The following is a 26,490-nucleotide window of genomic DNA, read 5'->3' on the forward strand; positions in this document are numbered from 1 at the left end:
CTTCGCTCCGGCGGAGCTGCGGTGCGCTACCACGTGACCGCGTGACGTCACGACAAGAGGAGAGCTGGGGGCCCAACTCGTCTCATCGATGGAGGCTCATCCTTCGATCCGGCGCAGCTGCCGAGTGAGGGCGCTCGCTAGACTGGGATAAAACGGGGCTGCGGCTGTGCTCCTCGCAGTGCTGTGCTATGTCGGAGGATGCGTACAAGGCGAGGCTGGAACGGTGTGCCGCGGCCAAGCAACGGCGCCGTGCCGAAGAAACAGACGAAGAAAGGGAACAACGGTTGGCGAAGCAACGTGCGTATGCTGCAGAATGGCGAGCACGTCGGCTTGCTGCGGGTGCATCTACAAGTTCAGAGTCAAAAGCCATTTCTTTACGGATCACCAAAGCGTGTTCATCGGAATAAATATAGCACATTTACAGTAGACCGATGTTGTGTCCAGAGTGAATCCATACGGGTAACCATATTAGCAGAACCAAGTCGTGACCAGAGTTGCACTATACGGGAAACCATGTCCAACCACCAGCAGAACTAAGCGCAGCCAGGTGTTATTGCTTTCGCAATCAGCCAAGCTAAGCCTTCAGCCAATTTTTTTTATCCCCTGATTCTTTTCCCCCGTGTAGGGTAGCAAACCGGTCTATTCTTCCGGTTAACCTCCCTGCCCTTCCTCTCCTTCCTCCTCCTCCTCCTGCATAAGTGTAGAGTAGTTGATTTCAGCCTATATCTTTTTTTTTCCATTGCCAGCTCTCGAATTGGGGGGAGGGGTCCATGCACGAGCTAGGGCGGTCGATTACGCTATCTCAGTTCTAGGACTGCACTCGAATTCCATGTGCACTGATGCCTTGCACTACGCGTCCGGTAATGATCGTCGTAAGTTTCAGTGGCCCCCAAAAGAATCACAGTCCCGTTTTTCTCCTGTGCGCAAAACACAGGACGAAAACCATTTCTATTTACTTCGCCTAGCGAAAAGGTTTTCCATTTGTTCCGCGCACTAGAATAAGCTCAGACGTTTCGAAGACGTTGCCGGAGCTAGACGCTGCGCGTTCGGTCAATGTCACTGCATTCATTGCGCATAGTGGCATTCATCACGTCGGCTGGGAACAATGGGCTCTCTTCCCGGAGAAAAGCAGGCGGGTTATGTGAGCTGGGTGTTTGATTTATGTTTGTGCGGTCTCAGGGGGGGGGGGGGTGCATGGATGGGCAGAAGGGCTTCCTGGAGGGGTCGCGGGGTCGCGTGGTAGTAAAAAAGAAGAGTGGTGTGATGTTTTTCTCTCGCACGCTTGCCGCACGCGAACTGCACGTGCAGAGGATATCTGCAGGCAGAATAGCTCTAGCTGCGCTCAGGCAGAAAATACATGCAACGTTATGCGCTTAAAGACCAGCACGAACACGATTGATAAGAGGGTTTTGTATTGTACATGTAGTGGCCATACAACATAGATGTACACTGAAGGCACCTGAAGGAAAAAAAGGAGACAAAGCTTGCTGCGTGCCCACATGCGCAGCCATTATAATAATGAGAGAGAGAGACAGAGAAGAAGGAACCGAAAGGCAGGGAGGTTATCTAGGCGACGCCCAGTATGCTACCGTACACGTTGGAAGGGAGGGAGAGATATCAAGGGGAGAGAGGAAGGTAGATGACGTTTGCGAGTGTCCGTAGTTTGTAACTAACAGGGTACACTGGGCACACTCTTAAAGTTTACAGCCTTGAACTCAGTCCTGAGTCTTTCAAGAATTTGAAAAGCGCCTTCACAGTTGTCCTCTGCAGTGAGGGTTTAGTCCAAGGACTCAGAATCTTGACCTCTGTAAAGGGACGAGGACCTATATAAGCGCCGGAGCGTTGCAGCGAGCATGACCCACTCAAACTCAGGGAAGTCCCAAAGTAGATCCTCTGTTGTTTCTCACATGCAGGCGAGTCTGCCATAGGGACTAAGTGGAAGTAGGCGTTTGTACGTACATGCCACACCCAGCCGCAGGCGACAAAACAGCGTAGCATCGCAGCGGGAGAGGCCGGACGGTGGATTGAGTTCAAGTGAAGGGTCGAGGCGGTGTAGCGGCATGATATGGATGGAAAATTGCTGGAGTATTTGACATTGGTTTCGAATGATGATCCCCTACTTACAGCGTTACGCCATTTTCCAAAAAATTGTGTGAATTTTTCTCGCGGACCTATGCGTAAGAATTTCCCGAACCTCAACTTAACTCACGCGTTTCTCCTACACACGACAGTTGTGCGCTTCTTTAGTATTGCAGGAATTCGCAAAGGAACTTCTAGTACCGCATAACGCGCCTTCTGTAGCAAGTAAACAGAACACCAAGGATTTAGCGCTTCCGGGTTTGTTTGGTGTTGCTTGTGCCGTCTGCAGTGCAGCAAGAAGTTCTACATACGTCTTCCCCCCAGGTCGGTAAACCTCGCTGAGTGTGACCGACCTGCATTGTGCCGCCATCCTTTTTTTTTTATTCGTTTACGGCAGCCATGTTTACGACCTGCCGTCGTCTGCTACGCAGCGGCATTCGGAGCGGCCGCAGACGAATGCCGACGTTCCCGAAACAAGCCGCCCGCCTTCTCTGCCCGCCGCACTTCCTGACGACGAAGCCTTTCCTGCCGGCAGTGCCTTGACCTTTTCGAGCGCTGTGTTTTGGCAGGAGGGGTAGGGGCGAGGCTGGTCGTATTCTTGCCACTTGCTGCCAGCCCCAACGAGGAAGGTGATAAACAGGAAGTGGTGTGCGCCGCTGCTGCGTGTGAGCAGTGCCGCTATTGAAGAAAGAAACATGTTGGCTAGGGTGAACAGTGAACGAAAGAACCACTTAAAGTCTCGTAACTTGGGGCAAGGACGAAACTTGTTTTTTTAAGTGAATGAGAGGACAACTATGCTACTATGCTTCCGGAATATCTCTAACGCACAGTGTGAGGCTAATATTTGGAGTTATATTTTTGACGTGAAAGCACGCAGGTGGTGGAGAAAATTGCGAATAGTATGGGTTAACACCCCGCAGCGACGCATGGTTTACGTGGGATGCCGTGGTGAAGGGCTCCGGATCTATTCGGACCACCTGCAATTCTCTAACAGGCTCTGACATTGCAGAGCAGTAGGGCGCCTTTGACCTTTCCCCATCATCAAAACGCGGCCGCTGCGGCAGGATTGAAGAGGGCTTGGGCTTTTCATTTAAGCTTTTTTCATTTCTTGAGCTCATTATTCCTTTTTAGGGTTCCGAATGTTCCTGCAATGGGTCGCATGGATGCGCGAAACTAATTCAACCTTATTTACCTTTTGGAGAGATGCCGGGTATGTTTTTGTCTCGCAGTGGGCGTAGTAAGGCTGGTGATGATCTGATGATGACCTACTTTTCTGGAACGATAAATTCGGAGAAATTTCAAGGTCTTACTGATGGTCAGCTTTTGACGTCGTGAACACCATGACTGAGGGCTACGGGCAGCCGCAACTGCAATTTTTCGATTGTAGCGATTATGAAACCCCCCTTGAAGATGTAACTGTTTCAATTTGTCTGTTCCCGCGCAGCCATAGAAAATGGAAACGCTGTTTTTGATACTTTAATGTCACCCAAACGCGTCCTCGCAAACTTTGAACAGTGTTTAAAAGTTAATTTCATTGGCGGCGGGTGATGCAGAGATACATTGTACGCTTTGGAAGCTCTCAAGTCAGAGATCTTGGTGCTGGACCTGTGCACAGCGACTCTAGTAGCAACTCCTTTCAGTAAAAATCACGGTTCTTCTTCGCGACATCGCGTCTACGAGGGGTTCGTTTATGTAGTGTTGGACGTGAAACAGACAGCCGGAGGATGGACATACGATGACACACGCACGAACGAAGGAACTGGATTTTTATAAACCTTCAAAAAAACGGTACAGAAACTAAAACGCACTAAACAAGCAAGAGTTTCGCACTCAGCTACCAAGACTCAAAAAGCTTCACTCGGGCTACTCGCTCGTTCTTCAAGACTTGCCAAAAGCCGGGCCTGTCTCTTTCCTTCGACGAAGCCTGATGAATAACCGCGTTCTTAACGGTTCGTTCTTAAATGATCAACTCTGAAACCTCTGGAAGTGGGCGGGGGTGCTGACAGAGGGAGGAGGCACCGCAGCACGCGCTAAGCTGCGTCTCCCTCCTCCTCCTTCTCGAGAGGGTCGAACCCTCTCGAATGTCTGTCCACGCACGCCCCGTTTCGCCAAGGTCACGTGGACATGAGGACTTAGGCCCTCGCACACCTTCGGGAGCGTTCAACAACGTATTTTCTTTGTTTACGGGCGAAAAGCTCTACTCCTCGCATGTTGATCTTAAAGGTCAACTGGCTCTTAGATTTGACCTTTAACGGAACGCGCGCCACATGTGCACAATCGCGCGGCAAGTGCCTCCACCTTCATCTTCATATTCACCTTCGTCGACGCGTCCAACGCTGCGCTGGCTGCTGCTCGGTCGCTCTTCCTCGCCAGTTGTGGCAAGTGATGTGTCACGTGATTCGCTCTTGCGCTTGGCAATCGCGTCCGCTGCTGCGCCGCGTGTCTCCCTGGACGCTCGCTCTTGCACTTGCATCATCATCGATAGGAGGTGTACATAGGAATTGTAGTGCAAGAAAGCCCCGCCGCGGTGGCTCACTGGTTACGGCACTCGGCTCCTGACCCGAAAGACGCGGGTTGGATCCCGACTGCGGCGGCCGAATTTCGATGGAGACGAAATTCTAGAGGCCCGTGTGCTGTGTGATGTCAGTGCACGTTAAAGAACCCCAGGTGGTCCAAATTACCAGAGCCCTCCACAACGGCGTCCTTCATAGGCTTAGTCGCTTTGGGACGTTAAAATGCTATGAACCAAACCTTTAAATACAAATCTACTGCCAGAAATTCTCAGGGAACTATACAGGATGGCTCATAGATGATGATACTCGCGCTTTTTCATTGAGGATTCGCCAGCTCCATTATCTGCTGGATTTACCCTCCCCAGCTTCTGTATTTCGGGCCGGGTCATCATCATCATCATCAGCCTGACTACGTCCACTGCAGGGCAAAGGACTATCCCATGTCTCCCCAATTAACCCTGTCATTTGCCAGCTGCGGCCACCGTAACCCGCAAACTTCTTAATCTCATCCGCCAACCTAACTTTCTGCCGCCCCCTTTAACGCTTACCTTCTCTTGAAATCCACTCCATTACCCTTAAGTACCAGCGGTCATCTTGCCTTCGCATTGCACGCCCTGCCCAAGGCCATTTATTTCTTCCTCTTGATTTCGACTTGGACTACATTAACCCGCGTGTCTTCCTTAACCCATACTGCCCGCTTCAGGTCTCTTAACGTTACACGTAACAATTTTTTATTTTGCTTTCCATAGTTCGTCGCGCTGTCGTTAACTCAAGCTGAACCCTTTTCGTTTTTCCACGTTCCTCCACCTATCTGCCCTATAGGTGAGTGCCGGTGAGGTACGATTGTTGTATAGTTTTCTCTTCAGGGATATTGGTAAACTGCCATTCATGATCGGAGAGAACTTGCCATATGCGCTCTACCCCATTCTGATCCTTCTAGTTATTGCTCTCTCATGATCCGAATCAACGGCCAACGCCTGCCCTAAGTAGACGTATTCCCTAAGTAGACGCATTCCCTAACCACTTCCAGTACCTCGCTACCAGTTGTGAACTGCTGTTCCCTTCCGAGACTGTTGAACATTACTTTGGTTTTGCATGTTAATATTGTTAATTTTAAGACCCACTGTTCTGCTTTGCCTGTATAACTCAGTGATCATGCTTTTCAGCTCATCCCCTGAATGGCTTAGCAAGGGAAAGTCATCAGCGAATAGCAAATTGCTTAAGCATTCTCCATTAATTGTTATCCAAAACCGTTCCCAATCGAGGCCTCGGAACACCTCTTGTAAACAGGCGGTGAATATCAATGGTGAGATCATGTCTCGCTGCCTTCCGAACTTCTTTATTGAAATTTTATTGCTGCCTTTGTGAAGGGTTATGGTAGCTGTGCAGTCGTTATAGATATCTTCCAGTACTGTCACATAAGACTCTTCTACACCCTGGTTCTCTGCAGTGCCTGCATGACTGGTGAGGTTTCCACTGAGTCAAATGCTTTCTCTTGATCTACGAACGCTATAATAGGGGTTGGTATTCCGCGAATTTCTCTTTCACCTCATTGATAGTGTGTATATGGTCTATTGTAGAGTATCCTTTACGAAAGCTTGCCTGATCATTTGGTTGATTGGAAGGTTGTCCTGACTCTATTAGCGATTACGTTCGTAAATACCTTGTAGGCGACGGACAGCAAGCAGATCAGTCTGTAATTTTTCGAGTCCTTGACCTCTCCTTTCTAATGAATTAACATATTGTTAGTGTTATTCCAAGCTTCTGGTATAGGGTGGCTAGTTTTTCTAGCACAATCTCCCCTCCGTCCTTCAAGAGATCTGCTGTTACCTGATCCTCACCAGCTTATTTCTCCCTTCGCATTGCTCATAAGGCTTTCTTTATTTCCTTTCATTACTAGCGGGATGTCCCATTGCTGTGCTCTACTGTCTCTCTCATTAACGCTCTGATTATTTTGGCTACTGCATAAATTTTTGTAGAACTCTTCGGCTACTTGAACTATCTTATCCATATTGCTAAGGACATTGCCTCTTTGTCTCTTAGCGCGTATCTGGTTTTTACCTATATGCCTAGTTTCCTCTTGGCTGCTTTCAGGCTATCACCGTTCTTCTGAGCATGCTCGATTTTCTCCATATTAAACTTCTTTATGGCGGCTACATGCCACTTATTTAATAACTTTGATAGCTAACGAGTTCTATTCGGTCTGTAGAATTAGACGTTTTCATGGTTTGGCGTTTCTTAGATTTTTTTGTTCCCGGAGATGCCTTGCCGGTATCTTGTCGAGCTATCGTACCGCCTACTTCTGCTGTGCACTGCGTAATAATACCTGTGAGATTATCGTTCATTGAACATTAAGCTCAAAAGAAAACATTCGACAGAAGTCTGTCTGGTTGGGAATTTTAATTTTAGGAGAAGGTAAGTGACGCCAACCAAGTAAAATACAGAAAAAACACGACGTTTCGGGACCGGCTCGGCTCCTTCTTCACGGTGTGACTACGGGCGAGCGCAGCTTGGCTTTTTAAGCCCCTGCGTGGAGGACCTGCGGGTCAATGGCCGCAGCCCATGGACGTAGGATGAGGGGAGAGTCCCCAGGGAACGATTAACGTTCTCTCGTGTTTGTTGAATGTGCCACGACTCGAGTAGGAGCCTCCTGCGTGGGTTAGCTTCCGTTTCCAATACAATGGTGCTGTCGAAGTCAATTGGGTGGTCACACCCTTCATGAATCGTCAACGCAGCGCCGTGGCCGAACACTGTGAAGTGTGTGACCACCCAATTGACTTCGACAGCACCATTGTATTGGAAACGGAAGCTAACCCACGCAGGAGGCTTCTACTCGAGTCGTGGCACATTCAACAAACACGAGAGAACGTTAATCGTTCCCTGGGGACTCTCCCCTCATCCTACGTCCATGGGCTGCGGCCATTGACCCGCAGATCCTCCACGCAGCCAAGCTGCGCTCGCCCGTAGTCACACCGTGAAGAAGGGGCCGAGCCGGTCCCGAAACGTCGTGTTTTTTCTGTATTTTACTTGGTTGGCGTCACTTACCTTCTCCTAACATTAAGCTCGTCTTCCTCAGTCTGAGCCGAACATCTGTTATGCAGCGCTATTCTGAACTCCTCTACTTTCCCTCTTACCGCTAACTCGTTAACAGCCTGCCGCTTCACTAGCTTCTTCCGTTCCCTGTTTAAATCTAAGCTAATTCGAGACCTTATCACTCTATGGTTGCTACAACGCACCGTACCGAGGACGTCCACATACTGCAGGATACCAGGATGAATGCATAATATAAAATCTAGTTCATTTTTAGTCTCGCCATTGGGGCTCTTCCACGTCCCCTTCCTGTTCTTCCTTTCCAGAAGAACGTATGCGTGATCCGTAAATTATTTCTCTCTGCGAAATCTACTACTAAATCTCGCCTGCTGTTCCTGGAGTTTATGCCATAGTCGCCCACCGTCTGGTCTGCAGCCTGCTTCTTGCCCACATTCGCATTGAATTTACCTATTAGTATAGTGTACTGTGGTGTTACTTTGTGATTTTCGGTCCCAGTATTGCATATTTCTCCGCGGCTGCTTTCAGGGCTTCTTTTCCAGCAGTGCGTTCTGCGCCCATGGTCGGTTTCAGGGTATTAATTTGCAGGGATTGAGGATTTATCGTTCTAACGCGTTAATAACAATAACGACAAGAATTTTAAGCGCAAAACGAAGTAAGCACGTTTGGAAGCAGGTGCGGGAGTATAGAGTGGAGCGCGTAATTGGGGCGTCGTATTCCTGATGTTAGTTGCTTCTGTTTTGCATGATATGTATTCCTGCAACTCCCTTCTTCTGTAGTCTTTCAAACCCGTATATTATGTAAGAAAACCAACCATAGTTGTGCCAAGGCTGCGGGTTGCTGTAAGAGGCAATAAAATAAAAGGGGCAGTTTATTAACATGCGTTAAAAATTATTTCTCGGTTTTGAACGAAGTGTCCACTTTTACACTGCTCGCGCCTGTGCGGGCTAATTCAAAATAAAAACGAAGTTGATCGGACTCCAAAGTTACAGATGTCGTATTTGAGTTAGAATAAGTCTCTGACTCATGTCGTAAGCATCGGGCGTAGCGGACATGTGCTCAGACAAAAAAAAAAAGAAAGTAAGAAATTGAGACGTGAAAGACAAAAGTGGTCGGTAGCTGTGCGAGGGGGCAGTGCAGAGCCATGGAGAGTCCACGTAAGCCTAAATTACCAAGAATAAAAACGCTACGCCAAGCAAAAAAGGGGAATGCAGAAACTCTCGACCCATTTCTGTATACAGTGACCGCACTGTATTATCGGCAGCTACCTCGATCGCTAGAGCAGCGATGACGAAGGACGGTTAGGTCAACAGGACGATGCACTGCAAGCGCTTAAAAGCAGTCTGCCGCTGTAGATCCCCCTTCGGGGAGCTGTAATTGCACCTAGGCTCTGCCAAAGGCGTTCCAGCAGTGTTTGCCGTATACATTATCGACAAAGATGATCGGCGCCGCTTTTTATTGTAGCAGACGGCTCACGACCGACGCGCGCCGTCGTCTGCTATGTGGCCTTTCGCAGACGAACTTGCGGATGAATGCAGGCGGCCGCGCGATTGCGCAGGTGAAAGTCGCGTGCTGATGTTTTATTTTCGCGCCGCTGATCTTATCGTCGACACGTATAGGGCTTTTCTCTGTCTCTATTAATCATTTTGTTCTTTCCCCTATTTATGTCCTCCTTTTCTCGCTCCTATGGCGGAGCTTCGGCACGCGAGCTTCAAAGCAACGACCAGCCATCAATCTTTTCCTTCTGCTACACTGAATTCGGCTTCTTCTTAAAATCGCGTTAGTGGTTCTCTTGCGTACCCCTAGTTTTTTATCCAAATAGTGTTCATTCAGTCAGGATTCGGGCGAGAGCAGATTTTGATGGCGTTTGGCTCACTCCACTGTTAAGACTAGCTTCTGCGGAGAGTGGCGTCTGCATTTCATGTAACGTGTACGAGGTCGCTAACTGAATTGTGCTGGGACGGTTGCAAGTGTCTTCTCATCATCATCATCATCAGCCTGACTACGCCCACTGCAGGGCAAAGGCCTCTCCCATGTCTCTCCAATTAACCCTGTCCTTCGCCAGCCGCGGCCACCATATTCCCGCAAATTTCTTAATTTTCTATTGTGTCTACTATTGGAAGTTTATTGGAAGTTACCGCGAATGATGGTGCACAGCTTGAATTTCATTGCACAATCGCCGCTTTCAAGACAACTGAGCTAAACCAGAAAACTATGCGTCATGGAAAGTGCCCGCCAAAGAAGCTTTCAATAACCACGAAGAATGTAACCTTGTGTGGGTGTTTGGGCTGTAACTCTGTGTAAGTAGAAAAGCGGGAGAGTATTTTGCTGTAATAGAGAGAAGTATTTTTAATTCGGAATCACATATTTTTAACTTCCGGTTTATTCGACCTAACGGGATTTGGTTCCGTCAGCGTGCACTTAAAATGCTCTTAATTTGAACTTCGTGTAATTTCAACAAACCTTTCTTCGCATTCGAGTTTAAACTTCATTTGGAGTCGACTCCTTATGGCTCTCAGCGGCGATCTTTTTTTCCGAAGGACCAGAAAACAGAGGCGTTCGAAATATAGTTGCCGTCTTGGCTCAGTGGTTATGGTGCTCGGCTGCTGACCCGAAAGACGCGAGTTGGACACCGGCCACGACGGTCGCGTTTCGATGGAGGCGAAATGCCAGAGACCCTTGTACTGTGTGATGCCAGTGCGCGTAAGAGAACCCCAGTTGGTCGAAATTTCCGGAGCCCTACTCTATGGCGTCCCTCGTAGCCTGAGTCCCTTTGGGACGTTAAACCCCGGTGCACCATAAACCCTTCGAAATACTGCGTTCAGTCCTTTGCGGGAGGTAGACACTGACGACAGGTTGATGCAATTTTTTCATATATCGTAAGGTTTCACTACAGCAATCCATATGTGCGCAAATCTACCGTCGACACTCTTCATTTGTTTTTTGTTTTTGCTATTACCGTTCTTGCTACCATCAAAAACGTTTCCCATTGGTTTTTTAGGGCATTGCGAGTGATATAGAAACATTGAAACCAAGATTTTGCTACGCATAAGAAGAATGGGCCATTACCTTAGATTTTTCCGTAACAGTACCTTACAATACTTGACAGCTCCCTCATAGTTATAACTGGTGTCCAAAAATCTCGGTCCTCTCCTTACTGATTAGTAATCAGGGTTGGTTTGGTTTATTGGGGTTTAACGTCCCGAAGCCACTCGGGCTATGAGGGAAGCCGTAGTGAAGGGCTCCGGAAATTTCGACCACCTGGGGTTCTTTAACATGCACTGACATCGCACAGCACACGGGCCTCTCCAATTTCGCCTTCATCGAAATTCAGCCGCCGCGGGCGGGATCGAACCCGCGTCTTTCGGGTCAGCAGCCGAGCGCCGTAACCACTGAGTCACCGCGGCGGGGCTAATCAGGGTTGTTCGCGAAGCCTCCAGGCAGCAGTTTTGCAGAAGTGGCCTTCTGCCAATCAAACGGTCCGCTAATTAAGTGGGCCAGCAGTCACAAAGAATTCACGTCAGTAACATATTGTGCCATCCGCCACCTGTGACACAGCTAAGTATAACTGGCAGACATAAAGCATACAAATCAGGTGCATTCAGTCGCAACTCTAGCACCCAGAATGAAGCGAGCAGCCAGCTGGAAAGTGTATTGGGCGAAGGCGCAGAAATGACAACAGCACGCGCATTGAGAGACTGGACAGTCTACTTCAGTTTATTGAGTAACACCCTACGTTGAGCGAGATCACTGCAGTGATCCAGCAAATTACTCCGTCGCCCTCTGGCGAGCAACTCAGCTCCTACACAGAGTTGCGCGGCTGTAATGAAATAGAGCGCATACAAGCGGGACGTGAAGATTCGTCATTTTGCAAGAGATGAATGGCCTCTTCATCAAAGTGAGAAAAAAAAGAGAGAAAAGAAAATCGAAGGAAGAAGAAACTGAGAGTCAGGGATATGAGGCCAGACGCTGGCGGCAAAGCGTGCAGACAAGCTCGCCAGCCGGTAGATGTATAGTCTGACAGCATACATGAACTCGCTCGCTAAGCAATCAACGCTTCGCCCTTGAGGATGGCGGTAATTGACGTCTGCAGGCTTGTGAGTGTGCGATTGCATGCTTTGCCACGACAAAAGCACATAACCCCGCTATCGGGCGCCGTAGAAACTATTTGCAGGCGCGATGGAGAGATTCTGAGGAGACTCTGCGCCTGTGTAGCGCTGCCGCTAGAACTCCGGTTTTGTGTACGCATCCGTAGAACCACCTGGAACGTGTTTTATGGATGTGAAACCTCTACGCACCAGTGCGAGCAGTGTGGCTAGTTGATCCATGTTCACGGTTAACGAGAGCAAAAAAGACGACTACGAAGAGGACAACAACAAAAGCGCTCCCTCTCGAATGAACGGTTATTCGGGGAGAACAGCAAAAAGGCGAACACAGAAAGAAAACTAGAATCAGTACAGCTGCACAAGAGGTCACTAATCGCAGTAAATGCCATAAAAAGAAAGAGATGACGTGAAGCAAAGCTATGTGCCTTCACGGAAGCAATTTAATCTTGTGTTAGCCTTACAGATCGAGTACTAATATATGTGTCAATAGAGTCAGCAATGTAAAATACCCCCGTCGTCATGCAGACGGACACCGCGGAAGCCCGGGAGGTGCTGCTAGAAGTTCTTTCGCGTTATATTTGTGATTCAAATCTTTGAGGCCCGCTCAGGCGGTAGCACACTGTAAGAAGAGAGGGAGTAAAATTAGGAAGAGACAGTGCTTTTGGCACGGCCAGTCTTCCTTCCTGCGTTCTTTTCCTAGCAGGTAGCAAGTATATGTTGCACTTCTGCACCTTAGATGGGAGAAGGGACGAAGATGCAGGCTCGCCACTGTGATAGACACAACAAACAAACCGTTTATGCACCTGACGGCGAAACAACTGCAGCATATTTCACGCAAATGTGCGTAGTACAAAATGCGCTCAGCTACGAAAGCTGCTGACCTGAACAATGTTCACGCAGACATTCACGCGAGGCTAACTAACCAGTGCCCATGCGGAACGAATTTGTGACAGGTTTGGATGCAATTACAGATGGGTTTTCACGCAGGTTCGGCTGTCTTTTAGAGGTGAAACCTAGTGCTAAATAACGAACGGTTCCTGCTGTACTTCACCCTTACTTCATGCGTGTTCAGGAACTTACAGAATAAGCTGTTGTTCACTTTTTCAGCATGAAAAAAGTAACGCGCACTTCCGCAAGCGGGCAAATGGGGTCATCATAGCCGGCAGCGTGAAATGCCTCGGCTGGAGCATAGTTTTCGTTTAGCGAAGCATGTGATTCAGACTGTGCTTTGAAAGATGTGCTGGTGAAAGTTGAGTTTCTTAACCCTTCGTATACCGGGTGCCACAAACGTGGAAGCTTAGATTCATTTTTTTTTAACGTAGAAATTATGCTCAAGGAACCCCTTATTTCTAGCTGCTACGAAAGTGACAGCTGATGCTTGCACTTACACTCAATAGATAGCGCCAGCAGGTATTGTGGAACGAAATTTCTACGAACGAAATCTATCGACTGCAGAAAAAAGCTGTAAGAATTATTTCAAATGAACGCAATGACGCACACACAAAACCTCTTTTTGATGACCTTAAATTACAACCGTTACCGAACCTGTTCAATGCACTTCTGTTAAAACGTCATCATGCCTTTCATCTAAATAATGAACCTTTCCTTGGAAACCTTGCGACCCTGTCTCCATTTGCGAAAGCGTATAGCACACAAAGCAGTCAGACATGGAAGATTCCTCACACCCGTACTAACTATGGCCGCCAAATGCTGCTGTACACACTACCACACGCTCTTAACTCTTCTGATAACACGTCCAAGTGAAATATCAATCAGTGTATGTGTAGTTACTCAAGACATTAACACTCGCAATTATGAACCCACAATGTTAGCCCGATCACTTAACGTGTTTTTATGATTATGTAAAGCCGTCGCCATATATATATTGCTTTTCTTTATATAGCTATCTCTTTTTGTCCACTGCTGTATTGCTCTGTGAACGGGATGCTGGCCTTTGTCAAGCCGTTACAGGCTTGTTGCTAGCACCCCGTAGCATCACGAGTTTCTTAACATCATTGTTGATGCTAAATAAATTTCAATTTGAATTTTAATTTAAAATTTCAGCATCGAGACATTGACTCCACTTGCAGCTGGTCGCGGCAGTAAGTGTGCGTGGTTTTGCTGCTTCAGTGACCTCAGTACTCCCAATGTACTGTTGAAAGCACTGAGATTTGCTGAAGTCAAGTGAATAATTTCGCGGTTCTACGACCGCTCCTTGCAGAGCATATCACCTGGTTCAGCCTACATAGACGTATGTGGCAGCCGGGGATCACGCGTTCGTCATAACAGAGAAATGCACGAAGGAGTATGACTGCTTCGAGTGCTTATATCAGAGTAGTTGTGGCAACTAATTTCTTTTCATTAGGTACACCATCATAGGTGTTAAACAGCAGTGACTTCAGTTGGTGTCGGGCTATTTTTTTATATGCAGGCAGCGCCTGACTCACAAAGAAATCCAAGCAATTCTTTTCGAATACCCCAGTGCAATCAAGAATGGCAGCTTGGATGGGTAGCACTGCGAGGAAGACTACACGCCGCAGGAGGGGATAATGCATAGTGAGAGGAATGCTCTGTAGACAGTGAGCATTATGTGGTTTTGACGTCACCCCCCCCCCCCCCCAAAAAAAAAAGATTAAAGAAAACAAAAAATTTGGCACTGGGATGTTTTGGTTTTTCTGCAAAAGGTTCTTTCGCAAAAAGTAATTTGTGTATTTGTGCCTTGAGGCAGACAAGATGAGATGCTTCGAGAAAAGTCACGCTCCCTAAATTTTCCCTGAATTTCTAGCCCACATTCCTAGCTGCAATATTTGTAGCACCTTAAAAATTCCTATGAAAAGAGCGGATATCGTTTTAGTTTTTTCATGGCTCATTCCTGGGTGCGATAACTCTCTAAAAATGTCAGTTTGGACTATCTTTATCACTTGGTAAGGCTGTGGGTTATGAAGGGTTATCCTGCTCCAGTATCCTCCAGTCGAAGTGGCTATGCATCACTTTTATCGCTTGATAAAGGGCTCGTTCACTAAAGGGACGCTGAAGAGAATATTATGTTGGCTGGTATCGATAGAATACCAGCTTCTAACTACAAAAACTTAACTCCAAGTGTAAACAAAGCTCTCGTAAGTCAGAAAAGAGCAAGACCTAAAATACAGGTATCGCCGCAACACGTCAATCTCGGAAATACAAGCGCGATGACGAAATAAGCCAAAACAACGGATCTCTGAGGCTGACAAACGAGCATGTAACTTGCGCGTTTGGATGTTCAAGTACTGCAGTTTTGTTTCGAAACCGTTAGGGCGCTTTCACCACACGACCACACGAGGAAGGCGAAAAATTCCCTGTGGCTTAGCTTGGTTAAGCCCGGTAATTGCGAAAGCACTATCCGTACCTACGCCATGGTTCAGCTGGTAGTGTAGCTGGTGGCGGTGCTTGTGGGTAGACTTGTGGTGATGCATCGGTTATATAATCCAATCCAATCCAAACCAATCCAATCCCATGCAATCCAATCCATTACAATCCAATCCAATCCACTCTAATCTAATTCAATCCAATCCAACTCAATCCAATGCAATCCAATCAAATCCAATTCAATTAATCCAATTCAATTCAATCCAATCCTATCAAATCCACTCCAATGTAATCTAATCTAATATAATCCAATCTAGTCCAGTCCAATCCAATCTAATGTAATCCAATCTAATGCAATCAAGGTCGAATGGCAAGGTGGTCACCGGCCGCGGCACGATGGTGGCCACCGCCGCGGCACGGCAAAGGCGTGAAAGTGCAAGTAGTATTGCTTTCGCAATAAAAAAAGACAGCAGGAATGTTGGAAGCCTAACCAAGGCTGTACTTGGCGGCCCAACTGGCGACCGGCCGAGATTCGGCATGTTTTGATGCTTCGCGGCTACGCGCTTTGCGTGCCTGCGTGGTTTCGTTTTTGACGCTCCTCGATTTGAGATTGCGGAGATGCAGAGGAACCCGTGGACTCCTCCGAGTCCTCCTGCGACGAAGTTCACGCCGCTGAAAGCACCTACGTCGAGGAAAGCACCTGCGGCTAGCTAATGTTGCCCGAGCCTCGACGTTAGCAAACGCACTGCTCGGCGTGATCGCTTCGTCGACGTAACAAAGACGCTGGGCGTCATAACCAGCGCAACAAGGACTATTATTAGGAAATTTTGAACATGTGCGTGGGTACAAGTCTCTACTTTTAAGGCGGAAGCCTTTAATGCCTCATCGTTGTAAGCAGGAGCTGCCGACAAGAAATGTCACGCTTTTCAGTTGGTCGAAACGGTCGTAACGTCACAGTGCGCGAATTTCAAAAGGGGCCGATTGTACTTTGGCTACTAACCATGCAACGAATTAAAGGGATCGTATAGTGATGCTCCAAGTAAGTTTGAGTTTAATTAATTGCTTACTTAACCAATTAGTGCAATTAACTTTTCTAGTCAGACCAGATAAATAAATAAAACCGAGTAAGAAATTGGCCGAGTTTGGGAATCGAACCCCGGTCTCCGGAGTGCGAGTCGAGCACGCTACCACTCCGCTATGCCAGCTCGATGGTTTGGAATGAACAAAGGTGCGTCTAGTGAATGCGGTGTCTTCGTTCACTCCCATCTTCCTCCCTTCCCGTTACGGCGAGGTTCAGGTGTGCACCGAGATATGCGAGACAGATACATTTCCTTCCCTCGAAAACCAATTTACTGACGAGCAAGGCGTATTTGTCCGCGCTTCAGATTGGTCCAAATTGTCGTGATGTCACCACGCGCGAATTTTGACGGGTGTGCACCGAAATATGTGAGACAGTTACTGCGCAACTTTCTTTCGTCAAATACAGTTTTCGACTAGTGCTACTGAGACAGGCGAGACAGTTAATGCGTAATTTCCTTTCCTCAAATACAATTTTCATTTTCTTCATTACGGCCCCTCTTTCTTCTTTCATTCCACTTCCTCCCTTCCTGTGCAGTGCGGCTCAGGTGTCCACCGAGACGACAGAGAATTACTGCGCCATTTACTTTCCTTAAAAAGCGTTGCGTTCAAAGGGCAAGGCATCTCGCCGAACGGGTGGTGGCGTTCAATGGACTGCGTGGCAGCGCCACAACACGCTGTCGCGTTCCACTCCTAAAGGCGTAGCTTAAGCGTCATTAATTGGCAGTTAATTAATGCACCAACAAAATGTGAAGTGAACAATCGCGTAGCAGAATGCAGCACTCAGGCTTTCGCCTTTCAGCACTTTAGCCGCTAGAGTTCCTCGTAATTTTTTTAGTCGTCACTTGCTTGGCTTCCTGCCGATGCTGCCGACTTCTCGGCAGTAGGACTATCCTGCCAGACCGACCACTTCTGATCACTTTCCGTCACTTTTCGGCTATTTCGCCATCAGAGAGTCCCGAGTTTGAATCAGAGCGACGAGAAAAACTTCTTGAACTTGAATCCAAATCTCTTAGCAATAAATGCATCTTTCGGGGCCAAACAAGCGACAACAATGCCAAGAAATGCTAAGCTTTCGCACTTTGCTAACAAAAAAAAAATGACAGAGTTGTCCTCAGCGTTAGTTCAAGTAGAACAATGAATGCCTGTTTACGCATAGACAGCCTTTATTCATTTATTCAGCGGTCGAGTGTGGGCGAGAGGGAAAGGCTCTACTACACACGACACGGCATACGCACAGAACACGCTGAAGCATACGTGAATTGGCCCAACTAACTAAAACCTTGTTTTGGGCGGCTTGCATGGAGGAAATTTTTTCTTTCTTTTTTTTTTTTGGGGGGGGGGGGTGTAGACTGTCCGTTTTACTATATTTTTACTTTTTATGACTAGGCTTCAAGGCTGTCGCCGGACGCTCCTTCCTCAGTTTCTTTTTTCCACCATGCGGCCTTGTAGGCGTGCGCGCAACGAGCAGACGACGCGACGAACCGGCAACGCCCACCCTTCGCCCGTCAGTCAGAACGACGCACCAATGAAGAGTTTGTATCTGCAGGATTTACTTGAAGGATAGTGGCTTGCCTAGTATGGTGGGAGGTGTGGACAACCGTAAGTGCTCTGCTAAGAACTTGACAACTCAGGGAGGCTTGTGCACGCCAAACTTCGCGCAGAGTTGGCGCATACAATACGAGGTCTATCGTATAGGCGGCCTAATTTTAGAAATCTTGCACGACGAACACTCCCACGAGTGCGTGGGCAATGAACGCAGGCGACGTTATTGGAAGCCGACGAAAATAACTGCAGTAAATGGCGGAGAGCGAAGCCTAACGCCTCGGCCAGGAAGAGACACGGAGGCACCTCTCAGAAGCGAGCGCTGCAGAGTCTATGCAAACTCCCCTCTCTGGTGAGTGGCAAGGGGGGATGGGAGAGAGTTGAGAGGCGTTCTCGGCTTTTCCATCACCTAGTAGAGAATTATTATCGCACTTTCGAACGTATATGGTAGGGGGCGCTGACATTCCTCTCTCCGTGAGTCCTTTTACCTCGTCACAAGACGAAGAGGCACACGACAGGGACGGTTAGTGACATAGAAGTCGGCGATACGCAGAAGCTGTGATTTATGGCTTGCAGCAGTGCGGTACGTTCGTCGCTCACAGGGCGCGAAAAGCAGCGCACCATTTTCGGTTATCTCTGTTCAGATTAAGAGCTTTCCGTGCTTGAGGCAGTTCGTTACCTGCATCGCGGAGTGCTGCTTGATTGTCGTGTATGCCGCACATGTATATGACTCCAGTTGCGACGCCTATGGTCGTGAAGTATTTCGCGCCGTACGCTGAGCACATCTAGGAGGAGACACTTTCTGAGGGAATATGGATTGCCTCGCAAGGAGGGCACGTTAGTGGGAAAGCGCGCGCACCAGGCACGATAAGATGAATCGCTTTGCGCGACGTCGGGTCGATCGTAGAGTCAAAGCCTGTCGTCAGGAGCGCCTGTGATGAACTGCACTTCAGCTCTAATCTTTGTAAATGTGTTTTATGCTATTCATTCGTCATAGCACCTGACCATTTGAAAGAAGAGACGGAAGTTGAGAGGAATTCGCTCTAGGCTGCGCCATCTGAAGTGAAAAAGAGAAGTGTACATGTGGGTTCAATAAATTGCTGTTTTCTGCCCCGAACTCTAGTCATTATTCTTCGCCATCATCGTTCTTCTCGGAAAAAGTGACAATTTTTTCAGCGTTTTTCTCACTAATAGCATGAGCGACAATAGATGTAGGGTCGTACTACTTGAAACATATTTGTTTGCGTTTCAATGTGCGTGTTTAAGAACCTACCTGCGTATAAGCTTCCGCAGCTATTGTACCTCTATTGGAGGTACCCCACGCATGAATAAGAGTCCGCACTTACCAAAGCGGTCACTTCTGAAAGGCATATGTCGCCGTTTTACTCTTTTCGATTCAGAACTACAAAAGGAATAGAGGTGTGGCCGTTACACGGTCCATGAGGGATCGGAATGACGAATCGGCTGAACAAAGGATCAGAAACAGCAGGGCTCTCCCTTCAAGTCCTCTCATTTCTTCCCTAGCGCTGTGTAATATTAATGAATAAATATTTATGATTGCGCATTAGTTGGGCTCTCATCGTTCAGCTCTTCACACTGTTTGCTGCCTGAGTGTTTGCTTTATTATTTAGTGCTGTACGAATAACTTCAACTCTAAAATTCCACTTCTAATCTGAGTGTTTCCTAGCCCATGACAGATTAAGAAGTGTTTGCACAGAATATCCATCGTGTCCAGAGTAACCACCATGTCCATTGTTACAGGGAGGAATTTCGACTTCTATCATAGGGCTATCAAAGAAGCCAGCAGGAATTGAAGCCATGGAAATGAACGGCTCATAACGATCCTCTCATTTTCTATCCTTGCTCAAATAGCTCAGAAAAGCTTTCCGGACACAAAAAAGGAAACAAAATGTTTTATTGCTTGCCATTCTCCGCAAGTAAAGGGTTGAATTCTGTACTTCTCTTCCTTGCCTGCAAACCGGACCACGATCTGAGGCGCGCTTCCAGTCAGCGATTAAATTATCTTAGTTTTCATAGCTCCTGTGTTCTGAAAATTACTGTGCGAATCTGTATCTAAAGGTTCACTTAAGATAACCGGCTATTGTGCATATATATTTACAGCACTATGAAGTTTTTCTTAAGAAGTTCTTTTCTTTTTCGTGAAAGTTCTTTTTTTTTTTCGGATGAGTAAATGTATTCGGCTGGCGATTTTTAAGATCACCAGCTAAACGAACGTGATACTGAACGAGAATGTGAAACCGAAGTGAATGAATATAATGAACATGTCTGGCGGGGTCACATAGCCTAGAGTATTCTACTGGCACATAATATCCACAAACCAATACGGTGCACACTGCTAAAGAGCTGGAGTCAGTGAAGAATGGACTTATCAAACGGCGACTCCTTTTTTATCAGGCCAATATTACAACGAAGCCATTACAACCCAACGCGCGCTTGGAGTTCCCTCGCATTGATATTGCCCGACTTCACCGCACGCTGTCGTCACGATGACTCAGTTGTTAAGGACATTCCTGTCACCCTGTGTTTGCTTATGATTAGGTTCCCATGGGTTCAGTGCAGCTGCAGAAGTACTTGCTGTTGAGCTAGTTGGTTCATCATAAAGTTGTAATAGTTTAAATGGCGCAAAGGAACAAACACAGGAAGACACGGAGACAGAAAGGGGCTCTTTTTGTCTCTGTGTCTTCCCGTGTTTGCTCCCTTGCGCCATTCAAAATTTTATCAATGCCTCCGGTTTGGTCGCCAGAAACGTACCTGAAATTTTTCACTGCTGGCGTATCCACGCTCTCTCAGTTCCCTTCCTACATATTTACCAACACACAGACACTATAAATATAAAAGGCAACACGTATGGCAACACTCACTACCTGAAGAGGTTTTTACCAGCGCTAACTTCAAAGAGGTCATTACAAATGTCTTTTAACCACTGCAAATGCCCTTCCGAAACTGGCATTTGTGATTATTTTAGGTCTGACGAAGATGTATCTCGGAGTGCTTTTATATCTACATGCATGAATTTTAAACATATGTGTATGTACGTAAGCTGCTATTTGTTCAATGCACTGTAACCATTTCTTGTAATTTGCTTTTGCCCTCCCTGCTTGGACCAAAAAGGTCTGCAGTATAATGTAAATAAAATAAACAAAGGTTGTTTTAATTCTATCATGGAGCATGGAAAAGTGTCGTGATGCTCATTACTACAACGGAAAATTGCACCCTAATGGTTTGCTGGCCAATGGCGATGTGTCATCTGATGTCAAGTGAGCCAGGATCGAGGTCTGTGGACCTACTTGCGGTGCAGGAGTTTTCGCAATTCCCGGGATCATTTAGTCAGAAGAAAGGGTGTACCATAAACGATCATAAAAAAAAGTGCCGTTGAGTGGGACCACTTTGTTTACGCTCCGTTCCTAATGCTCATACTTCTACACAACTTTGAGGTACGTTGGCTTCCATCTTTCTGCGATCCGATGTTTGAAAACGACTTTTGCTTCGATCGACATTGACTCGCATCTGGATGGATGGATGGATGGATAGGAGCCCCCCTTTGAAACGGGGTGGTGGCAGTTGCCACCATGCTCAGCTTTTCATTCTTTATTTCTGTTCAACTGAGTTGTTAATTCTCATTAAGATTCGCTATCTTCTTTCACTACGGTTTCTTAAACTTCTAACCTTATATCACATCTCTGCTTTTCAGCCACCAATCCTCCAATCGCTTTTTGCTAACTTCCACTGCAGATTTATTTACATGACCATTGTTATCTTTAAACCCTAGGGCCTCAGGAAGAGTGACTGTGCCTGCATCGACATCCGGATGGATACCATCACATCTGAGTATGAGGTGTTCAATTGTTACCACATATCTACCACACACTGCACATGTGTCATCATCTTCGCTGAATCTTTTTTGTACCTGCGCGTTCTAGTACACCCTGACCTAGCTTCAAAGAGCAGGGCACTGCCTCTTGAGTTATCATAGAAATATTCTTTCCTGATCTGCCTTTTCCAGTATCAATACAGTTCTACACTATGCTTCTTTTCCCAGTGCGCGCCCCCTGAACGTTGCCTTGCGCTCTAGGCACGCTGAACAGCGCTAGCCGCAATTCATCACCCAAGCTCCTAGAAGACGAATTGGCCTTCGCGCCTCAAAAGCTTCACCCCCGGTTCATTACGGCCGTCATCATATGCTCCGACTCGGGGGCCTTACCGTGCTCTGAGAAAAAAAAAATTGAGGCCATGTGATGAATCGCCGCCGCACCTTTCCTCCACACCCTTGTTGTAGGAGAGGCGAGGGCAGGATATGCGGTGGGCGTCAATTGATCTGCTTGTACTTAAGATGTAATAGAGGCAATCATCGGGGTGCCGTGGAGATTTTATTTTAATGAATAAAAAGAAGCCCTCAAGGGTGGGCCCCAACTTGCTGAAAAGTCTACGGGCCTGGGCTTAACGGAGAGCTCTGCCCACTAGCCACACTTAACCAGCTGGCTGAGCAACTCGCAGACCGGCATTAAGAGGGGAATAGGTTGAGTATGCGGGGAACTGCGATCAGTTGGAGACATTCCGACAGGTAGTGGCGCCTTAGCCGACCCACACGTTGAGTGGAGTCGGATGGTCAACGTAGGGGGGCGCCGATGCAGGATGTACGGTAAGATGTGTTCGGTGTAATATACAGCTCGGACGTGGCGCCTACCCCTGAGTAGCTCGTGGTTCATATTTCTGGGTAGAGATTCGATGCGCAATGGATCCTGGATGTCAGGTAGGATGATTCGATAGTTGGAGAAGGTGAGCAGGTGATGGGTCCAGGTGAAGATGCCGTAGGAGGTGCTGGCCGGATTCTGTGCGGGTTATTCAAAGTTTCTTGTTGCTTTGTTGGTGTTCGACTAGATTCTAGATAATGTTGTAACAGTGTTGATGACAAGAAACAGATGAAATAGCTTGACAGCGCACAAACAGACGTGACAGCATAACACACGTTCTTCAGGAGGGGAGCCGGTGAACTTCAACGTCCTTCAGTTTGAGCGCCACAAGCGACAACGCCTTTGAGTCTGAGCGCCATATGGCATTCTTCCTTTCTTAAAAGGCGCGCACACACAAGCACACCCGAGCACACAAGAAAAACTTCGAAAAAGCTGAGGAGTCACCGCGTAAAATACGGCTTCATGCGTAAAGCATGAGTTATCTGGATGGGGTAGTCGACGCGTCTCTGCTCTGGGCCGTCTCGGAGTACCTCAGTTAACTTCGCTGGCGCACCGCAAGACTTTATAAGGAGCGAAATAGCGAGATATTAGCGTTTCGGGCAAGCTTCTCCGTCGAGCAGGGGTCCACACCCAAACTTGGACTGTGGGATTGTAGAAGGCTGGCCTTTGCCGAAGGTTGTACAGGGGTCCTGTTGCTGTGCGATGTGGAGGCGCGCTAGTTTACGAGCCTGCTCGGCGTCCTGGGCAAGCTGCGCAGCGTCGGCAGAAAGTTACTCACCGGTTGCACAAGGAAACATTGCGTCCAGCGTAGGCGCAATGCTGGCGTATTCTGGCAAGTGTGCGAGAGTATTCCAAGAGGCTAGAAGTTATGTTCGAGAAGGATTTCCTCTCAAGAGCTGTGGGGACGACGACGACGACCTAAGCTCGCGAACTGGAACTATACGGTTCTTATACAGCACGCCTCTCTTCAGGAAAAACCACGACAGGCCCTTATAAAATGGTATATAGACAGTCTATAGATTTCTTATTGACTCTACTGACGTCCTATAGATATTGCTTTTTGTCTATTCATAGTCCATAGACTGTCTATAGACAAAAGTCTACTAAAAGTGTACGACCATAAATCTATATATTATCCATAGATTGTCTATGACATTTGTATTGCCTATAAACTTTTGTCTATAGACACTCTATAGACTTTATTGACAGAAGTCTATAGACTCTCTATAGACTGTCTAAAACTTTTTTTGTAAGGGGGTTCGGGAAAAACACTTAAATACGGTGGCTGGTTTACCTAACTGATATCCTTTTGAAACTTAGAAGAGCAGAAAGCTGGATGAGTTCATTGTTATCCGTAATAAACAGCGCGGAAAAGATGAAGACTTAGACAAGGATGAGAACACGAGCGCTGTGTTTTTGTGCTCGTCTCAGTATTCGTCTCTTCCACGTTGTTTAATAAGGATAATATCATTTTAACTAAATTGGTAATATTATTTGATAACGAATATTTTTCGATGTTCTGCGTTTTTCCTCTAATAGATATAATATTTAGTTTTTTAAATGTAATGTTGTAAAAAAAAAAACCTAAATTGTAAACGTGCGCCAATCCCGTTCACTAGCTTTGCATCTTCTGTACTTAGAACAGGATAAGAGATCGACTTTTTATAGTTTCTTGTTTTTTTATTAATGCGTGGAATGACCCATTACTACAACCATGTACGGTATGTGAGGCTGAGACGAAAGACACAATCAATGCAATATTTTTTAGCATAAACTGCCGAAGTTTAAGCATATACTTAGTGGCCACTAGCCCACTAGTCACTAGGCCACTAGTCAGCGCCAGCGTTAATTTTACGCTTCTTAGTTTGCCACTTTGCTTCTCAACGTTCGACCTCCCGCAACTTTATTACGATACAGCACTCCCCCCCCCTGCCCCCCCTCCCCCCAGCAGCACGGATAATTGGGCCAATAGCGGAAGTGCATTGGCAAACTCCGGTCCTACAGAGGACCACAGTGAAACAGTCCATTTCCAATATTGGGCTGGTTACAACGGTAGATGGAAGATGTGCATTCTAAGGAAGGCATTCTGTACCGCTGGCTTAAATAACTCGGCATTTGGAATTCCGTCGTGGAGACACTTTTGAGCTGCTCAGTTTGTGTTAAAATTTCAAATAAAGAGGAACCGCAGGAGAAAACAGGGCAGTTTCTGGAAAGCGGCCGCGCTCAAGGAGAGCCAAGCCAAGGGGTAGACCGCAGAAAAAGGACGAAGGACGGGCCCAAAACATTGTAAGGGTTAAAGGGCCACTGACCAAGGTCCGGACATTTTTGAAAAACAAGCCCACTGCATAGATGAGGCGTCGAAGATAACCTCTTGAAAATACTAGAGCCATGCGCGCTCCGAAAAGCTGCGAAAATTCAAATCAAAGCTCGCTCGTTCTTTCCTTCAACAAAAACATCCCCGCCCCACTACTCTGAACCCCCTTGACGTCATGGGGGTTACTTTCGCTAAAGGCACTCCATTGGCGCATCGTTCTGACTGACGGGAGAAGGTTGGGCGTAGCCTTGGCGTCGCGTACTCTGCACAACGCTTTCCGCAGCGCCTTCTGTTTTGCCACATGCCTACAAACCCGCATGAAGGAACAACAAGAAAAAAAAAACTGCGGAGGGAGCGTACGGCGACAGCCTTGAACCCTAGCCATGAAAAGTAAAAAATAGTAAACCTGAGTGAGTTGGTTCCCCCCCCCCCCCCCTCCCGCCGTGATCACGTCACGAGACGCTCTGCGTGCGCGCTCCCTTCTTAGTTTTTTTTCTTCTATGCAATCCCCCCAAAACAAGGTTTTAATTACTAGTGCAGCAGAGCCTTTCCTTCGCTCGCCCACTTGACCGCTCCGCACACCCATCGCTTATCCTTCGTGCATCTTGCGTACGCCTTGACTCCAATGAATGACATGGGCTTTGGAGCGGAGAAAAGACACAAATACACAGAACACAAACACGCGTGGAGAAAAGCAAACGGGCGGTTGCCGGGTCCGCGCTTCGCCGTGTGTTTCGAACACAACCGACTTCCGCCCCTCCGCTTGTGAAACGGTTTGGAGGCGTAAAAAAAATGAAAAGGTGGCTCGCTAACTGAGAATGACAAACAGATGTATGAAAGGATGCGCTCGCTAACAAGTCTAGCGGCGAAACACCGCGAGGAGACCCAAAGAGTAAAACAGAGAGGGTGTTAGGAAACCCGCAGCGCCCCCCCCCCCTCCGCTCTAATAGACCCAGTAGCAAAAACCAAGAAAAGAATTCTATTGAAGGCGGGGCCGTGACGTAGACATGTGACGCCCTACACAGACACCACGCCTCCGGCTAACATCGGAGCAGGAAGGGGTGATTTTGCCTTGCCGAGCCTACTCGACGAGGAGCGGGAGAGAAAAATCTCGAGGAGGGAACGGGAGAGGAGGCTCGCTCCGAGAGGGGTAGAGAGTGTTTTCGACCAGAGGGTGGTCACAGGCCCTTTAACAGGTTTACAACCTTAATTCAGAACAGGCGTGGATAAGATTGTGAGATTTGACATTCTATGCGCGTCTGCTAAGATGCCATAATGGAGGGCTCCAATTCATTCCTGTCAACTGGGACTTATCATATGCTGCAAAGTTGCCCAGCACACACGCTTTTTCTATTCCGCCTACATCTGACTGCAGGTGCGGCCGGCATCAAGTCCGACAAATTCGCACTCAGCAGCCGGAAATTATAACCCCTGAACCATCGTGGCCAGTCCTTAAGTGGTGTGCATTGAACTGCGAAGTATGAAACGCAAATAAGGACTAAGTAACGTGCCGCAAGTGTATTTCATAACAGTTAAGAAATCATCGTCTGTGCTTAGCTCGGAAATCGAGAGCACAAGAAAAGAAGTCCTCGCGAAGCAGAAGCAACGACGGGGCTGCTTGTTTTAGCCTCTCACTGGTGAAGTCTCCAGTTATCGCCACAGAAGTTACCGAGTAGCATTCTGATTTCGCGCAACATGTCCGTGTAGTCGGCAGGGACACGGTGCACTCCTCGATTCCCGGACAGAGCACG

The sequence above is a fragment of the Amblyomma mixtum genome, chromosome 9, assembly GCF_055824585.1.
Source record: "Amblyomma mixtum isolate Tamu chromosome 9, ASM5582458v1, whole genome shotgun sequence".
Taxonomy (NCBI): Eukaryota; Metazoa; Arthropoda; class Arachnida; order Ixodida; family Ixodidae; genus Amblyomma; species Amblyomma mixtum.